Source organism: Capsicum annuum, chromosome 6, assembly GCF_002878395.1.
Source record: "Capsicum annuum cultivar UCD-10X-F1 chromosome 6, UCD10Xv1.1, whole genome shotgun sequence".
Taxonomy (NCBI): Eukaryota; Viridiplantae; Streptophyta; class Magnoliopsida; order Solanales; family Solanaceae; genus Capsicum; species Capsicum annuum.
The window spans coordinates 73,899,185-73,914,958 of NC_061116.1; positions in this window are offsets into that span (position 1 = coordinate 73,899,185).

The following is a 15,774-nucleotide window of genomic DNA, read 5'->3' on the forward strand; positions in this document are numbered from 1 at the left end:
TAATACACAGATTTTAACTATGGTCGGGACACACCCCGCCATTTAACTAACTTCTATACAATACCAAAAGTGACTGGATATGACACAGAAAACCCCAAAGAAAACTGGAGCTCACCAAAAATAGTTGGATATCCTGGCTCCTACGTGTGAGGTGTATGAGATGAGGTACCTATGCCTACACGTGAAATGCAGGTCCCCCATGGGGGACGTCAGTACAAAATATATACTGAGTATATAAAACTGTAGATAACGACATATTCTATAGGAGCACAATAAATATTAGAAACAAGTGAATAAATCGTAATAGTAGTGGACCAGACTTACTAAAACTTGTGACAACCTGTACAATGTATTTATTCAATCACTTTACCTTCGTTCTTATCATCTTTATAATCATTATTGTACTATTCCGTGACCATTAGGCTGCCTCCAGTACATATCAACTGGGATCGACCCATGATAGGTTTATGCCCCTAAGATACCACCCATAAACACATAAATAGGGATCGACCCATGAAAGGCTTATGCCCCTGGGATACCACCCAATAAGAGAGAACTTCCATCACTTAGTTCAATTAATCTTTGAGATTGTTATTTCGGTTGCAACCGCATTTTTGATACTTTGAAACAATGATACATCAATAAGAGACATATAAATAGACCATCAATGCAATAACAATGAAGTAAGAACTCATTGGCACATCAATGAAGTGTTTTGGAGTCATCAATGTCATAACAATGAAGTAGAAACTTATTGGTATATCAATGAAATGTTTTGGAGTCATTAATAGTACATGGATCTTGTTTAAGTAACCAGATACCTTCTGACATTCATTAGTGCAATAAACATGTTTGGAAAACAAGTATTCGAATGTCTTGACATCTTGTAGGGTGGAAATAAGTTCTTTGGTAATGTAGGACATCATACAAAACCATTATGGATCACATGTTACTGAATAACTTTGGAAACTTTCTTCATAGAACAATTGTTCACTTTCATGCCAAAGATATGGTATAGAGTATGCTTTATATACCTGACTGTCAACCTTCAATTCTAGTCCCAAATGGACTACTCATCTTTTCGGATTACTTATCTACAATAAACATATATAGCAATCTAGTATTAGCGACCAAACATCACAATTCAATTATTTGAAATCACCAAACTAGTGGTTAAGTAGTAAGCCTTAATTACACCATAAAGGGTGTCAATTTAACCTTCTTACACTCCAAGTATTTTCACATGCCATGCATATTCATACAACATCCTCCAATATCAAGTTTGGATTCATTTATCCTTCCAACCAATACATTAAACCAAATTGAGGCATAGACAAACATAATCATCAATTCAATAGTATATCACCATATCCACCTTCCATAAATCAATTACCATATCCACCTTCCACAATTCAATACAACCAAACCATGCAAAATAGTCCATAACCTTATTTTCATCACTTTTTAATAACAACCAATACATATAATCCTCTATCACACATATACATATGGAAGAGATAAAGGCAAACAATATTCATACCTTAGAATTCACCTCTTGATTATGCAATCCTGTTTGCACAAATAATAGGTGTCGTTCAAAGATCTCGAGATGACAAACGTAGTTATTGGATTACTTTGGAATTTCTACGGTTGAATCAAAAGTAATTTAAAGGTCAAATTTGCCTAGGGTTTGTTCTTTATCAATGATTGATGATTTAAATGAGTTTTTGAACTCATATACATGTATATATACACATATTCCCATCCACAATATAATAGGGAATGACCAAAATGCTTTTAAAATTTAAATAATATGAAATCTGTCCTTTGGTGGACTGTTTTGGTAAGCTAAAGTAGATCGACCATAACTCTTTTCTCCAATTTTGGATTTGGGAGAAATTTGTATCGTTGGAAATATAACTCAAAGGGCTTTCATTTAATATAAAGTAGGCTACCCAGTTTGCCCTGTACAAGGAGTTATGGTCGTTTGAAGTTGACCCTAAAAATCTGTTTTGATAGGCTTAACTAAAACGAGTATAACTCCTTACTCAGATATTGGATTTGGATGAAACCATTTGCATTGGAAAGAAGACTCAAAGATATTTCTTTTCATAGGTTTCATCCCTCTCTGTTCATTATATTAAGGGAGTTATGATCATTCGAAGTTGACCCAAAAATTCAGCTGGCCTCAGTAGCTTGTGTGCAGGAAATTTTCCTGCACATTTACTATTCCCAAATATCCCGGCCACCGTTTTGTAGTTTCGAACGTGGTCGATTATATCCGAAAACTATTCGTTTTTGGAAATCTTTATATCGTTGGAAAGATTATTCAATAACCTTCGCATGTAACCATCGACGGGTAAATTCTGGTATAATTAAAATAAAAAAATTAATTCCATATAAATAAGACCAATACACGTACTTGAATACACCAATACATGTACTTGAATATGAGGTGCATCTTTCAATTGTTCTTTTAATTCTTTGAGTTTTGTGGGAGTCATTTAGTATAGCGGGATAAAGATAGGCTGGGTATCTGGAAGATAGTCTATTTTAAAGTTGATTTCCTTTTCGGGAGAAACTCCAGGGATATCTTTGGGAAACACATCTGGGATTTCATATGCTACTGAAACTAATTCAAGATTAGGGAGTTATAAACTAGAGTATGGGACTTGAACGAGATGGTAGACACATCCCTTAGATATCATTTTTCTTGCCCTTAGGTAAGAAACAAGCTGACCCCTAAGTGTTGAAGTACTACCCCTCAATTCAAGGATGGGTTCTTTCAAAAAATACAATTAGACAATTCTATTTTCGTATTTGACTGAGGTATAGTAGGAATAAATCCAATCCATGCTACAATGACATCAAAATAGGTCATCCCTAATTTGATTAAGTTTGGTGAAGTGACTTTCTGAGATACCATAACCGGCGCCGAGCTATGATAGATTTACCCACTGAGGTAGATACTGATAAAGGCTCTGCTAGAATTTCAGGACTGACTCTGAAGTCAATAGCTATATAAGGAGTAACAAATAACGAAGAAGCTCCTGGGTTTAGCAAAGCATAAACATATAAATGATAAACTTGTATCGTACCAGTGACCACATCAGAGAACTCTACTGATTCTGTCGGGACTGAAGTTTATAGAGTGTGTTTAGGTGTTACCCACTAGCGGCACTAGGTGCGGCACCTTGCTAATTTGGGAACCCACCTGAGGACACTGTCTAACCCTGTGGCCTAGCTTTCCACATCCTAAATACACATCATTGTCAGCTCTATAGATACCCTAGTGTTTTTTTCCATACTTCTGATAAAGGATATTGGTTCAGCCACTCTTTGGCCTATATGTTCTGGCCCTCTTATTCTTTCTCCACTTTTTCCTATGCCTCTCCTCCTTACTTTATGAAGCATGAACCATAAGCCTAGATAGGCTAATAGCCAGCTAATTGTTTAGAGCAACTATTGAATGAGCTAGGACGGTAAAAGAAACTCTAAAATCAGTGTGAGAAAATGCTCATTCTGGGGATCTACCCTAACGTGGGAGAGACTGATTGGTTTTCATTACTTTTTCGTTAGCTTCTATGGAAATCATGTTCTTAAAGCATGAGGAAGCTATTAATTATACTGAAAGTTTAACTTGAGCTCATGCTTACTCGCACGGCATGATTACTAAAAGAAGGGAAACTTTTCCTAAAATATCTCGCAGCCTCCTGTCCATAAGTGTGGCGCGTTACACAACCATGCACAATATTCTACTAGATGTAGATTTTAGATGTCCTAGGTCTCTATTTAATCTTTTGCTCTGATACAAAATTTGTAATGCCCTGAGTCTGTACCCCAAACACTACATGGTGCTTATAATCCCGAAGGACCACAAGCTAACCCATGATTGGTACCTACTATAATAACTAAATAATATTACTGTAGTATGAAGATATTAGGTAAAAAAAAATGCCATAAGGTTCACTACTATAATAAAACTAAATATGGTATAGTAAATATCAAATCTGATACATCTGTCTAAGAATACTCTAGTCTGAAAAAGCCTCTAAACTGTATGAAATATGGAGTAAATAGGATAAGTCCCCAACTAACTTTGAACTACTGAAATAAGTTAAAGTACTAAAATAATCATCAATTTCTCAAATGAAAAGGACTAACTACTAACTCTGTCAGCTGAATATCTGAACTTCAAAGTATGATCGGGATCTCGCATGTCTGGACCTATGATATCAAACATCATAGCACAAAGAAAGGTATGTGTTAGTACTTTGAAAGTACTAGTATGCAAAGTGAGGTACGATGAAATACATGGGTTCATATGCATGAAAAACACTGACTGAATGACATGAATATAACTGAATGAGAATGCATGCATGAATACATAAATTGTAACTGAGATTGGGGTAACACTGAATACTAAATCTGAATAATGATTAACTGATATCAGAGTTTAGTGATATGCACTACTGATGTCTAAATAACTGTATCTGATAGTCCTAATTTTGTGAAACTGTGCTGAGTTTCATACTAAAATGAGTCGTTGTATCTAACAGTCCTGAATCTGCAGAACTGAATTGAGTTCTATTCTAAGACTATATTAAAAACTGAGACTATGGGAGATAATCATCTAACTGAAATTCCTCTTTCTGAATAGATTGAGGTCTGACTTGTAACCCCAGTTGGACGGGTATCAGTATCGTGCCATAGGTAAAGATAAGTTGTAAGTTAACCCTCTCTAACATAAAGCTCATTTGTCAACCCTTGCTGGTAGAAAACTCGTATGAGATGTATCAGTCCTAATCTGGTAGGAGGATACCTCAACCTATGTTGGCTACATAGTTCTATAATATAGGGATTATTACTAAGGGTATAACCCTCTACTAGTAGGAATGCCCCCATCCCTTGTTCGCTCGATGCTAAATCTTACTCCAAACTGAATAGACACTAAACTGACTTCTAGTTCATACTAGGCTTAACTGAACTATTACTGACTATACTGTCTAACTGAACTGAACTGAGTTCTGCTATCTAACAGAATACTACTGAATCCTGTTAACTGGCTGATTTTACTGAGGCTTGAACTGAATACCGAATTGAACTAGACTGATACTGAGTCTACTGAGTTTTGTAGCTGACTGAGATTACTACTGATTATGACATGACTAATACTATCCTGAGACTAACCATGGCTCTAGGTAATCAGATAAATTATCAGTTATTAAAAATCCCCAGGATTCGATTGCATAAATTATAAGGCATGGCACAATCTTAAAACAAGATAAATAACTATTTGATCATCGTCTATTCATTGGGACATTCTGGCAAACTCTTACATGACATAGACTTAAATACATTCTAACATGATATAATTTCATTATTTAATTCTTATCAACAACTCATCAAATACTTGGAAGGCATTGTATATGTACATAGTACAAATCAATACATGAGCATCACAATTTCAATGCTTTAACATGAATTCATATGATACTACATACATAATAGTTGTTTTTACATAAATGTTGCACTTAGTCGTGGAATAGAAATCCAATCAACAGTATAATCCTGAATACACTTGAATCCAAATCATGGAAAGAATGAAATCAAGCTACTTGAAGTTTAAAAGAGTTTCTTGAACACCACGGATGGAAGGAACCCTTGGATGAACACTTGACATACCATGGTTTCTAAATTCTTAAAGAAAAATGGTGAAACCTTCAACCTTGTCTTTGAAATAAAATCACCTAGGGTTTTTATTTTTGAGCAATTTGAGAGAGAGTAAGTATATTTTGCTCAATAAGAGATGAATCTCGTGTTTTAGTGCTGAATAGTGGTGCAGAAAAGACCCTAATACCCCCAAAGACACGGCTTTTTAATTACTAAAAACTGAACTGTCGATGAATAGACCAACATATTGCATCTTTGGCATTGACATAATGGCCAATGCACCGTATCAATTCTGCGTCAGTTCACAGGAATTTTCAATTGGGAGCCAACAAAAATATTAATCGATGAAATGGATGATGCGCTACATTGAGATCGCGTTGATACACAATTTTAGGTTCCTAGACATGTGTCGAATGACACCTAAAAATTTGAATCTCGTTCGAAAACACCTACTACAATTCCTGATCATGAATAAATCTACAGATCAATACTTTAAGGTCATAAGAGTCGTGAAATAGAGTTGCCAGCTTACGAAGGCTAAAACAATATTAAGTCTTAATACTTAGCCAGAATTTTCTAAGTCTAGAACCCATTAGTAAGCTTAAAAGACTAAGTTGAGCTTAAGATTTTGTGGGGTCTTACATGTCTCTACCATGTTGACTCAGTATGTGAAGACTTATATTATAATCTAAATATGACAAAAACAACAAATACCATAAAGTTGTTTCATAGATAACAATACCATTTTTGATAATGGTCAAATACACTCTAAGAAAGTATGATCGCTAATAATATATTTACCCAACTTAGAGTCAGGGTTGAATCCATAAGGAATAAAGGAGATAGCCTCACTCTCAGGTGTCACAAGTGACTATGAGTTGGTATGCAATCTTCAAAAAGTAAATAGGGGTACTTTCAATCAATTATTTTTTAAGTAGTTAATTTTGAACTTAAATTTGCAAAAATAAGATCTAAAGTGTATAATCTAGTGTAAAAATTACATGGTGGTATGCTCTCATAAGTGCGAGTATAAGCATGGGCAAACACTAATTTTCCAAATTTAAACTAATTATCATGGATAGGCTAAGTTATATGTTTTAGAGTTCAATAAAACATTGGAATTTTATATGTGGGTTGTTTCAGATACCTCACAGATCTTTCTTTATAACCAACCAAATAACTCAATAATTTGCCTAAAATCTAATTCACTATTAAATGATAAAATCAAGTAATTGTTCATCACTACTCCGCACCTTATAACATTTTTTATAATGCTCAAATACGCACTAAGAATGTACATGGTTGTTAACAATATATTTATCCAACTTAGAGTCAAGGTTGAATCCATAAGGAATGAAAGTGGTAGCTTCACTTTTAGGTGTCACAAGTGACTGTGAGTTAATATGCAATGTTATAAATAATGCAATAAAGTAAAATAGGGGTATTTTTAATTTATTCTAGTTTAAGTGGTTAATTTTAAACTTAAATTTGAAAAAATAAGATCTAAACTTATAATCAAGGGTAATACTTAGTTAGGGTTATGCTCTCATGAGTGCAAATATAAGCATGTGTACACACCAATTTGACTTATTTCAACTAATTGACATGGATACGCTAAGTTATAGGTCTCAACGACAATATTTCAATAAAAAGTTGGGATTTCATATATGGGTTCATTTGAACACCTCACACATGTTCCTTTGAAACCAACAAAATACCTCAATTAGTAGCCATATATCTAATAACACTATTAACTGATAAAATCAAGTTATTTTCCATCACTACTACTCACCCTTATCCTCTGTCTCAGGGATAATAAGGGTTCTAAGCAAAACTAGAGTTAGCAACCTCTAATCTTAAATTAAACATAAGGTAGTGACTAAATTCTCAAAAAATCTTTGATTATATTGGAAAATGGGTACTACCCTCACAAAAATCACAACTCAATCATGCCTAACCCTAATTTGGGAAATTTAGCTACTCATAACTAGATAAAAAAGATATACCAATATTCTTATTAAATTTTGGCATGGAATGCAAAATCCCCAATAAAAGTTCCAAATTATAAGTAATAAATCAAGCATAAGTACTAAAATCTCCCTCTTAGGTTTTCAATTACAAGCTTTGGGTCTCAAAATTTAACAAAAGATGGAGTTTAAAATCTGAAAAAATCCCTTTTATAGATTAAAAAAATATGTAAAAATTATTTACAAAAAATACCATCGCTTATGTGGCCATTTACACATTCTGGTGGCTATAAATGTCAACGTGTAGCCTTTTCTTGAAGTGTTGGTTTGCCAATGCGCGCTTGATATATTGGTGCACATACCCAGGTGCGGGCACATATAGCCATGTATGTTAGGGAAGCTTCTTCAATTTTTGTGGATAGTAAGATGGTCCCTCACTTGTGTGGGTATACGGCAAAATGCTGGAGCATATAACCACACCAATCCTTGTGTTCCTTCTATTTGTCATCCTAAGTCCTTTTTCTTCATTATTAGACACTTCATGTCTCGAAAAGCTTGTTTATTCTCAAATTTATAAGCTTTCAACACAAGTGAGCATTTTACATTGGATATGCATTGAATTAAAGAAAAAAAGAACAATAATTCAAGCTAAAAGAGACTAAAAAGTGGTCAAAATACAACTTATCTTTCACTCAGCACATTCAGACATACTGGTGGCATGCCTCTTCTACCTACATTTTCATATGACGTAGATTCAGGTGCTCATTCTTATGCTCATGGATATTTTGGATTATAGCTTTTAGGAAGCATGTGAAGAGTTCTCCTTATTCAAGAACTCCAGTCAGCTAGTAGTCATTGCGATTTACTTAGTTCTTTTATTGAATAAAGATAACTGGGGTCATGATACACCTAACTATGGGCAGTGTTAGTAGAGGCTTCATAGGTATTTAATTAGAATTAATGTTTTTTATTCCAATTTTTTCATTATACGGTCATTTAAATAATTTTTAACTAGTGATATATTGAACAAGTTAGCTTATGATTTTGCTTCTGAATAGTGTTTTTCTATTTTAAATATTTTTATTTAGTTACTCATGAATTATATGGGTATCAATGGTTAGCATGGTAGTACTTGTTATTCTAAACACTGTGTTATGTACTAAGTGTTTATCGAGGCATGATAACTTTTTGATCCACTCTACATTACTAACCACCAACCTATTTACAAAATCAAATAATCATCATAGATTTTATCCGTGATTCTCCACCTTAGATAAATTGAGAAAAGTTTAGAGTTAATATTAAAAGTTTTAATAAAACTATTTTCCAAGACTTCCTTGGTTGGACAATTATAAGGAAAAAATCAACAATAACATCTTAAATCCTTCCTAAGTTTAGGGTATGCCTTATCTTTCTTTCTATTTGAACCTTCAAAGTCTCATTTCCAATGTCAGCCATTTTCCAATATAGAATTACCTTGAAATTAATTTGTGGGCTAAGTCAACCCATGAACTAATAGAGTTTGGCTGCTCAACTTTAAGTCATCTCTTTTCCTCCCTTAGAAATGTAATTGGAATAAGGTGAGCTTTGCATACTTTTATCTGACTTCCTCTATGATGTACGTAGATCAAATCTCAAAAAAGTTTTTATTGTTCACTTATGAGTCTTCATATGATAAACATGTTAATTTCCCACTCAGAAGTAATAGCAGCACCATATTTTGTTTCACCTCCCATCTTTTTATTATTAATGATTAAAAATACTAGTAGTTATATTAATAATATATTGGACTACCACTTCACTGATTATGATTGGTATTGGTGGTGGGTGTTACTCCATTTTATCAACCATTATTATGGGTGAATACCTCCCTTGTTTTTGCAATAAGGATTACTCCCAAACCATCTATGGAGAGATTTTATAGGTTTTAGTTGGCTCTTCTTCAGTTTTGAAATGGTCTGCTTCATTATTAAAAGTTAGAACAATCCTATAAATTCAATAACATGACTAAGATCAAGTTTTTATAACTTAAAAAAAATATCCAAAAATTAAACTATTGAATACTTTAAGTCCTCCATAATAGTGCCAAAAACTTTTTGTCTTCCAACAAACATGCAAGTGTACATGATCGCAAGTAATAAAGTGATTGTAACCAGCTCCATATGGTCGATCCCTTATGGTATTAATATTTGATAAGTTAAATAGTCTACTATCATTATATTAAGAACAAGCATTATCTGACTAAAGAGTTGTGTGATTTCACTATTGTCATAATAAAAGTAAATCAAACTTGGAAATTTGAGAGTTTGTTGATATAGTAGTAAAATTATTAAGACATCTATTGACATACTGATAATGGAAATATTTTTATTATGTTTAACCATTATTAAGACATCTATTGACATACTGATAATGGAAATGCTTTTATAGTCGTATCATCTCACAATACTATAACCACCTACTTGGATTAGCCTTCTAACTACATGATTGAGTGGGGATTATCAAACTAATTTAAATTGAAATAAGTTGTCATCCCATATTTGATACAAGTAGAGCGATCTAAGTATGTCTCCGTCCTAGAAACTAACTTGTTCAAAGGCTAACATTACCTCCCCCCCACCCTTAATAAATATTCTATTTATAGCTTCCATCTCTTTGGTTCCCCTAGAAATTATCGATTTTCCTATTAGTCGTTAAGTATAAAAATAGTAAGCATAAAATTAAGAGAACAAGACATAATAGTAGATTCTGATAAAAAAAAGCTCCACATATATTTCGATGTTCATACTTGTGGCCACAACCTTATATTAAGGGGCCTTTAATTGATCATAATATAATAACAAAGCAAAAACAGTGTTACATCATTCAATGATTTAAGTAAAGAAGTTTAGGAGAGAATCCTAGTTATGATAAAGTTTTGTGCGCTGCTCGACATCTAACTTATATTAACTATGAAAACATACATTAAATAACTAATGAGGATATTTATAATATTTTAAAACACCTTAATGGACTCATTCAAATAGGTCTAATAAACGAGGAGAAAAATTGTATTCGCACACAGTTTGTTATGTGAACTCTCTTTGCCCGCCCTTGAGATCGAATTTTTAGTCCCTACATGATCACCATGGGGATTATCTCTTCTAGGTATAAATTTCATAGAGGGTGTATTTTTTACCCTCTTTCACATTAGATCCCACATTATGATCTTCTGATTTTACTCTAGATGTTAATTTAGGACTTTCTACTTTAGGAGACTTACTTCTCTTTTTTACTTCTCTCATAAATACAACATTAAAAGCCTTTCATTATATATCCATTGTAATGACCATTTCCATCATTATTTATGAACCTTTTGTTAGAAGTCCCATGTTAAAATTTTTCTTAAATTTGAAGTTATAAACTTTAGGATAGGCTAGTTTCTAATAAAATCATAGTGAGGTGTGGACGAAGAAACTCTTCAAATTATTTGAAAAAGTTTAACAGTGTTTGGAATAATTTTTGGTTAGCTAAGATGACAAGTAACCCATAGGTATTTACCAAATCAAATTTAGGTATGTACAACTTCCAAAATTGATCTTTGCTTAAAAGGAATTTATTAGAATATACCTAGTTTAAGGTATGTAGAAAAAATAGGGATTTTTGGTCAATATTGGACAATTATCCCATCGACGTTTCTATAGAAGCATGCATGTTATGATGCTGCTATAGTAGAGATTTTCTGCTATAGCGATGGTCAAACCTAGTCAATACTCGTTATAGCGGTAGGTGTTGGTATAGTGACGCTGCTATTGTAGTGAAAGCCATAGATTTATTATATTTCTCCAAAATAATTTATTTCTCTCAAGCTTATCTTGTGGTAAAAGAAGGACAATTTGGGGTGTTTTCCACTAGATTTCCTTTGTTTGGCTTTGCTAAGGTAAGGATTTCTTCCTCCTTAACTAGAGTTGATATTTAAACCTTAGAATTTCTAATTTATAGAGCTTGGGCAGGGTTGTAGGGCTGATTTTAGTTTTTTCTGGTGCAAGGGAGAAAAATAATGTTATAATTTAATAGGTTTTGATTATAACGTGTAATTTATCCTTGTAATTCATTAATTCATTAATGAATTCATAGAATTGGTAGTGTTAGGTGAACTATAATAGAAAAGCCATTGAACAAAATGGAAATAATCATGACCTTGATCTTAGGAGTTAGGTGTGAGTTTTAATTCCCAACATGAGAGACCATTTCATTAATTATGCTTTTATATGCATGTTCTAAACCAAGATAAATAGAAAATTATATGGAAGGACTAATCTCCAACGTAGAGGAGTTATTAAGCTTAGTTTAAGGTAGGTGATGGTATTGTAGTTTAAATTAAATTTTGTGTTACATGTGCATGTTAACTACTTAGCATTGTGGGTTGTTAATGTATGTTGTTTGGAATGGTTAATGCAAATAATTTTATGTTATTGTATGATTTTAACCTACCTTATTGCTAAATATGGAATGTTCAGGTATTTGGAGAACTGTCATGAGTTTATGGAGAAACAAGGTTGTAAAATACTTGTGGATGGGATTTAGTACATGGATAGAAATGTTCTCCTATAGGTCATAGCTAGAAGGTGGATATTTTACCCATAACATATATGTACAAGGGTCCAGTGAGTTTGATGGTTTCATTAGTGAATCGGGAAATATATTTTATGCTTGATAGTTATTTACATGTCTTGACTAGGCTTGAATGAAGGTGACTTGGTAATAGTTTGTTGACTTGTTAGTTTTAATGCACAAACTGCTTATTTTCTGCTTGTTATGTTAAGTGTATGTTGGTTTGAGAATAGATTAACTAGATGTATGATAAGTTGGTAAATTTAAAAATTGTTGGCATTTTTAAAGTTTGAACTACCATGTTTATCCATTGATTTGAGGTAATTCTTATATTATAATGCTCATTTTATCAGGTAAGGATTGAAAATAAGATTGAGCTAGCTACACAAGCTGATTAGAGTACAAAAAGTGAAGAAAATAATCTTAAAAGTTCATTTGGACAAGTTGGGAGCCACTTGTGCATGCACATGCTTGACCTGCATATGTAGGTTGCTCAATTTAAGCATATAGTGGCTCCAGCAAATGTAAACTACATGCAGGTCACCAACATGAGTTGGCACGTATGCCAGCACGTGACCAATTAGGTAGCATTTCCATAAATTTTGTAAACATGAATTTAGGGCTTAAAAGGGGGTTTTCATCTCTAGAACTCCATCTCTGTACTTTTTGATGCTTGAACTATAAGAGTGAAAATTTAAGTGTGAAATTAGTGACTTTATCATACATTTTATTGAATTTGAATCTTCATATTGTATTAATTTGTGATTCAATGGAACAATGGGCTGGGAATTTGCGTAAATTTTCTCTTTTTTTCCTCTATGCATAGCTAATTTCTTTGCTAGGTTTATGCATGAATAAGTTGTGATTATTGTATGGGTGTTTTTTATTTGTCTTCCTAATTAGCTAATTTACATGGGATTTACACCCATTCTATGTTTTAATTGATAATTAGAGGTTGCAATCTCTTGTTTATCATCCTTGACAAAGGGGATGAGGGTGAGGAATGGCTGTGAACAATAACTTGATTTACATCATTTAATAATATATCTTAGATGTAAGGATACTAGTTGAGTCCATACATTGGTCAAATAGCTACACTTATGAGGTGTACGAAAGAACCCGTTTATGAGAGTTTGGTGTTTTATTGAAAAATTGACACTAAGTACCTATAATCTAGCCTACCGATAACTGTTAGCTAAATATAGACAAATGTTCAATTACCATGTATAAAGACACACTTTCTATAGCATAACCCCAAGTCTTATTCTAAATTATATTTCAACTCTAGTTATTTTAACTTTGAATTTGCATTCCTAATATGACAAAATTGTTAATTCTAAAGTGTTCAATACAAAAACCCCTATTTTAGTTTCTTGTTTGATTTATACCGCACACTTAAGACTGAAATATGTGTTCTCATTCCTTGGGTATGAACCCTAACTCTTGTTGGGTTACTAGTGTAATGCTTTATTTTCTAAAAATAAAGGGATTGTTTGGGGGTCAACCCCATGAATACGCCAACTTACATTTGAAAATTTTCATTGATATCTGTCTTTTATTTGATATCGGCCACATATATCAAGAATCAATCTACTTGTATCTTTTCCCATTCTCATTGATGGGAGAATTGGTCTTATAGTTGAGGGAGTTTCATCTGGGATGAACCACTTAATATGTTGAACTAATGGAAGCATTCTTGGATTGGTTCTTTCCTCCATCACGGATGTTAGAACTAAGGGATGAAATCAATAAATTTGGCCAACTTAATGGTAAACCATTACATGAGGCTTGGAAATGATTTAACAAAAAGCTATTGCAATGCCCAAATCATGAGGTCCGGATAAAATACCTCTTCAAATATTCAACAGGGCATTGGACCAATTGAACAAAATGTGAGCTGATAATGTTGTCGGAGGATCTATTATAAAATATTCTATGGTGCTACAGTGACTTTACTAGATCAAGTGATTAAGAAAAGTTAATGTTGGCATATAAAAGATACTGAGGTGGACATGGGGGATCCCTATACATCTTTTGTAAGTTAAGAACAAGGAAAAATAATGAAGAGCGAGATAAGAATATGGATTAAGTGTTACTCAACTAGATTTTCTTATCAAGAATGTAATGGAGGATCCTCCAAATATGGTCAATGTCATTTCTTATAAGAGTGTTGAAGCTTATGATGATTATGATGATGATGATGAAATCTCTTGATAAGGAAATTCAGTTTATGTCAAACCAAATAGGGGTTCCCTCACTACCTATCAAAGGCAAAGGGGGAAGCAAGGTTGGAAGGATAGGGATCAGGAATAGAAGAATCGTGAATAGAAATACCATGATTGTAAGGACCATGATCATGATAAAGATTAGAGTGATAAGGATTACGATAGAGAGTGTGATTGGAAATATAAGGATAGATGTCATGATCGGTACATCATGATCGGTACCTTCCTCAAAATGTAAAGATAAGCTCTATTTATTCAGAGAGGATTAAGTGTGAAGATATACTTTCTTGTATCTTTATGGGTGTTGAAGGAAGTGATAGCATGTTAAGAGAGACAACAAGTCATTTTTTACATCTGAATCAAGCAGTTACCTCTTATTCGGCCTTTATCAAGCAACTTGAATCTCAATTGGGCTAAATCATAGCTCATCTCAATGCAAGGCCAAAAGTGGAGTACCTAATTATGGCTAATTTGAAAATTGATATTCACATCATGGAAATTGTTACTAGGAGTGGTCGAACTCTTGGTAAGATTTTGTTAATATTGATGAAGACTCCAATTAAAGGGGAAGTGATAAACAAGCCAATGGAAAGAGAAAGCGGCTAGAAAATTCATATAATGATATTCCAAAGCTTAATGAGCTAATTCTTGGAAAGTCGAGAGTAGTTAATGAAAATATTTAAAATGAAGAAGCACCACAAGTGGTTGTCTATAATGCTACAAAATTGGAAGATATTACATTTATGTCAATGCCTTAAATCAAAATTCCTCATCCATTTCAACGAAGACTCAAGAATAAGAAAGATAATACCAAACACAAGAACTTCCTAGCCAAATTTAGAAAACTAATCAGTGAATATACCATTGTTGGAAGCTTTACATGAGATGCCTATATATACTAAATTCATGAAGAAATTGCACACAAATAAATGAAGCATGGATTTTGAAACTATTGAGTTTTACACAATTGTTATGCCATAATGTCTATCACAATGATTGTGGTGAAGAAATATCGAGGTGCATTAACTATTCCTTGCCCGATTGAGGTGTACAAATTACCAAAAACATTATGTAATCTTGGGAAAAGTACTAATTTTTTGCCTGTAATGACCCTTTAGGTCATTTTTCATATTCTTGCTTGCTTCCGCTGATAGAGCTTCTCCATAGCCTTCCCAAGTAATTGATGACTTGTGGTGACCAATAATTTGATTACCTAATAGTTTGTTTGGGTTTTAGAATCCCTTTTTTCAATTTGAAGTCTTTGTTGGTCCTAATTTACCACTAAGCAAAAACTTTAGTAAATAGCCTAGTATACA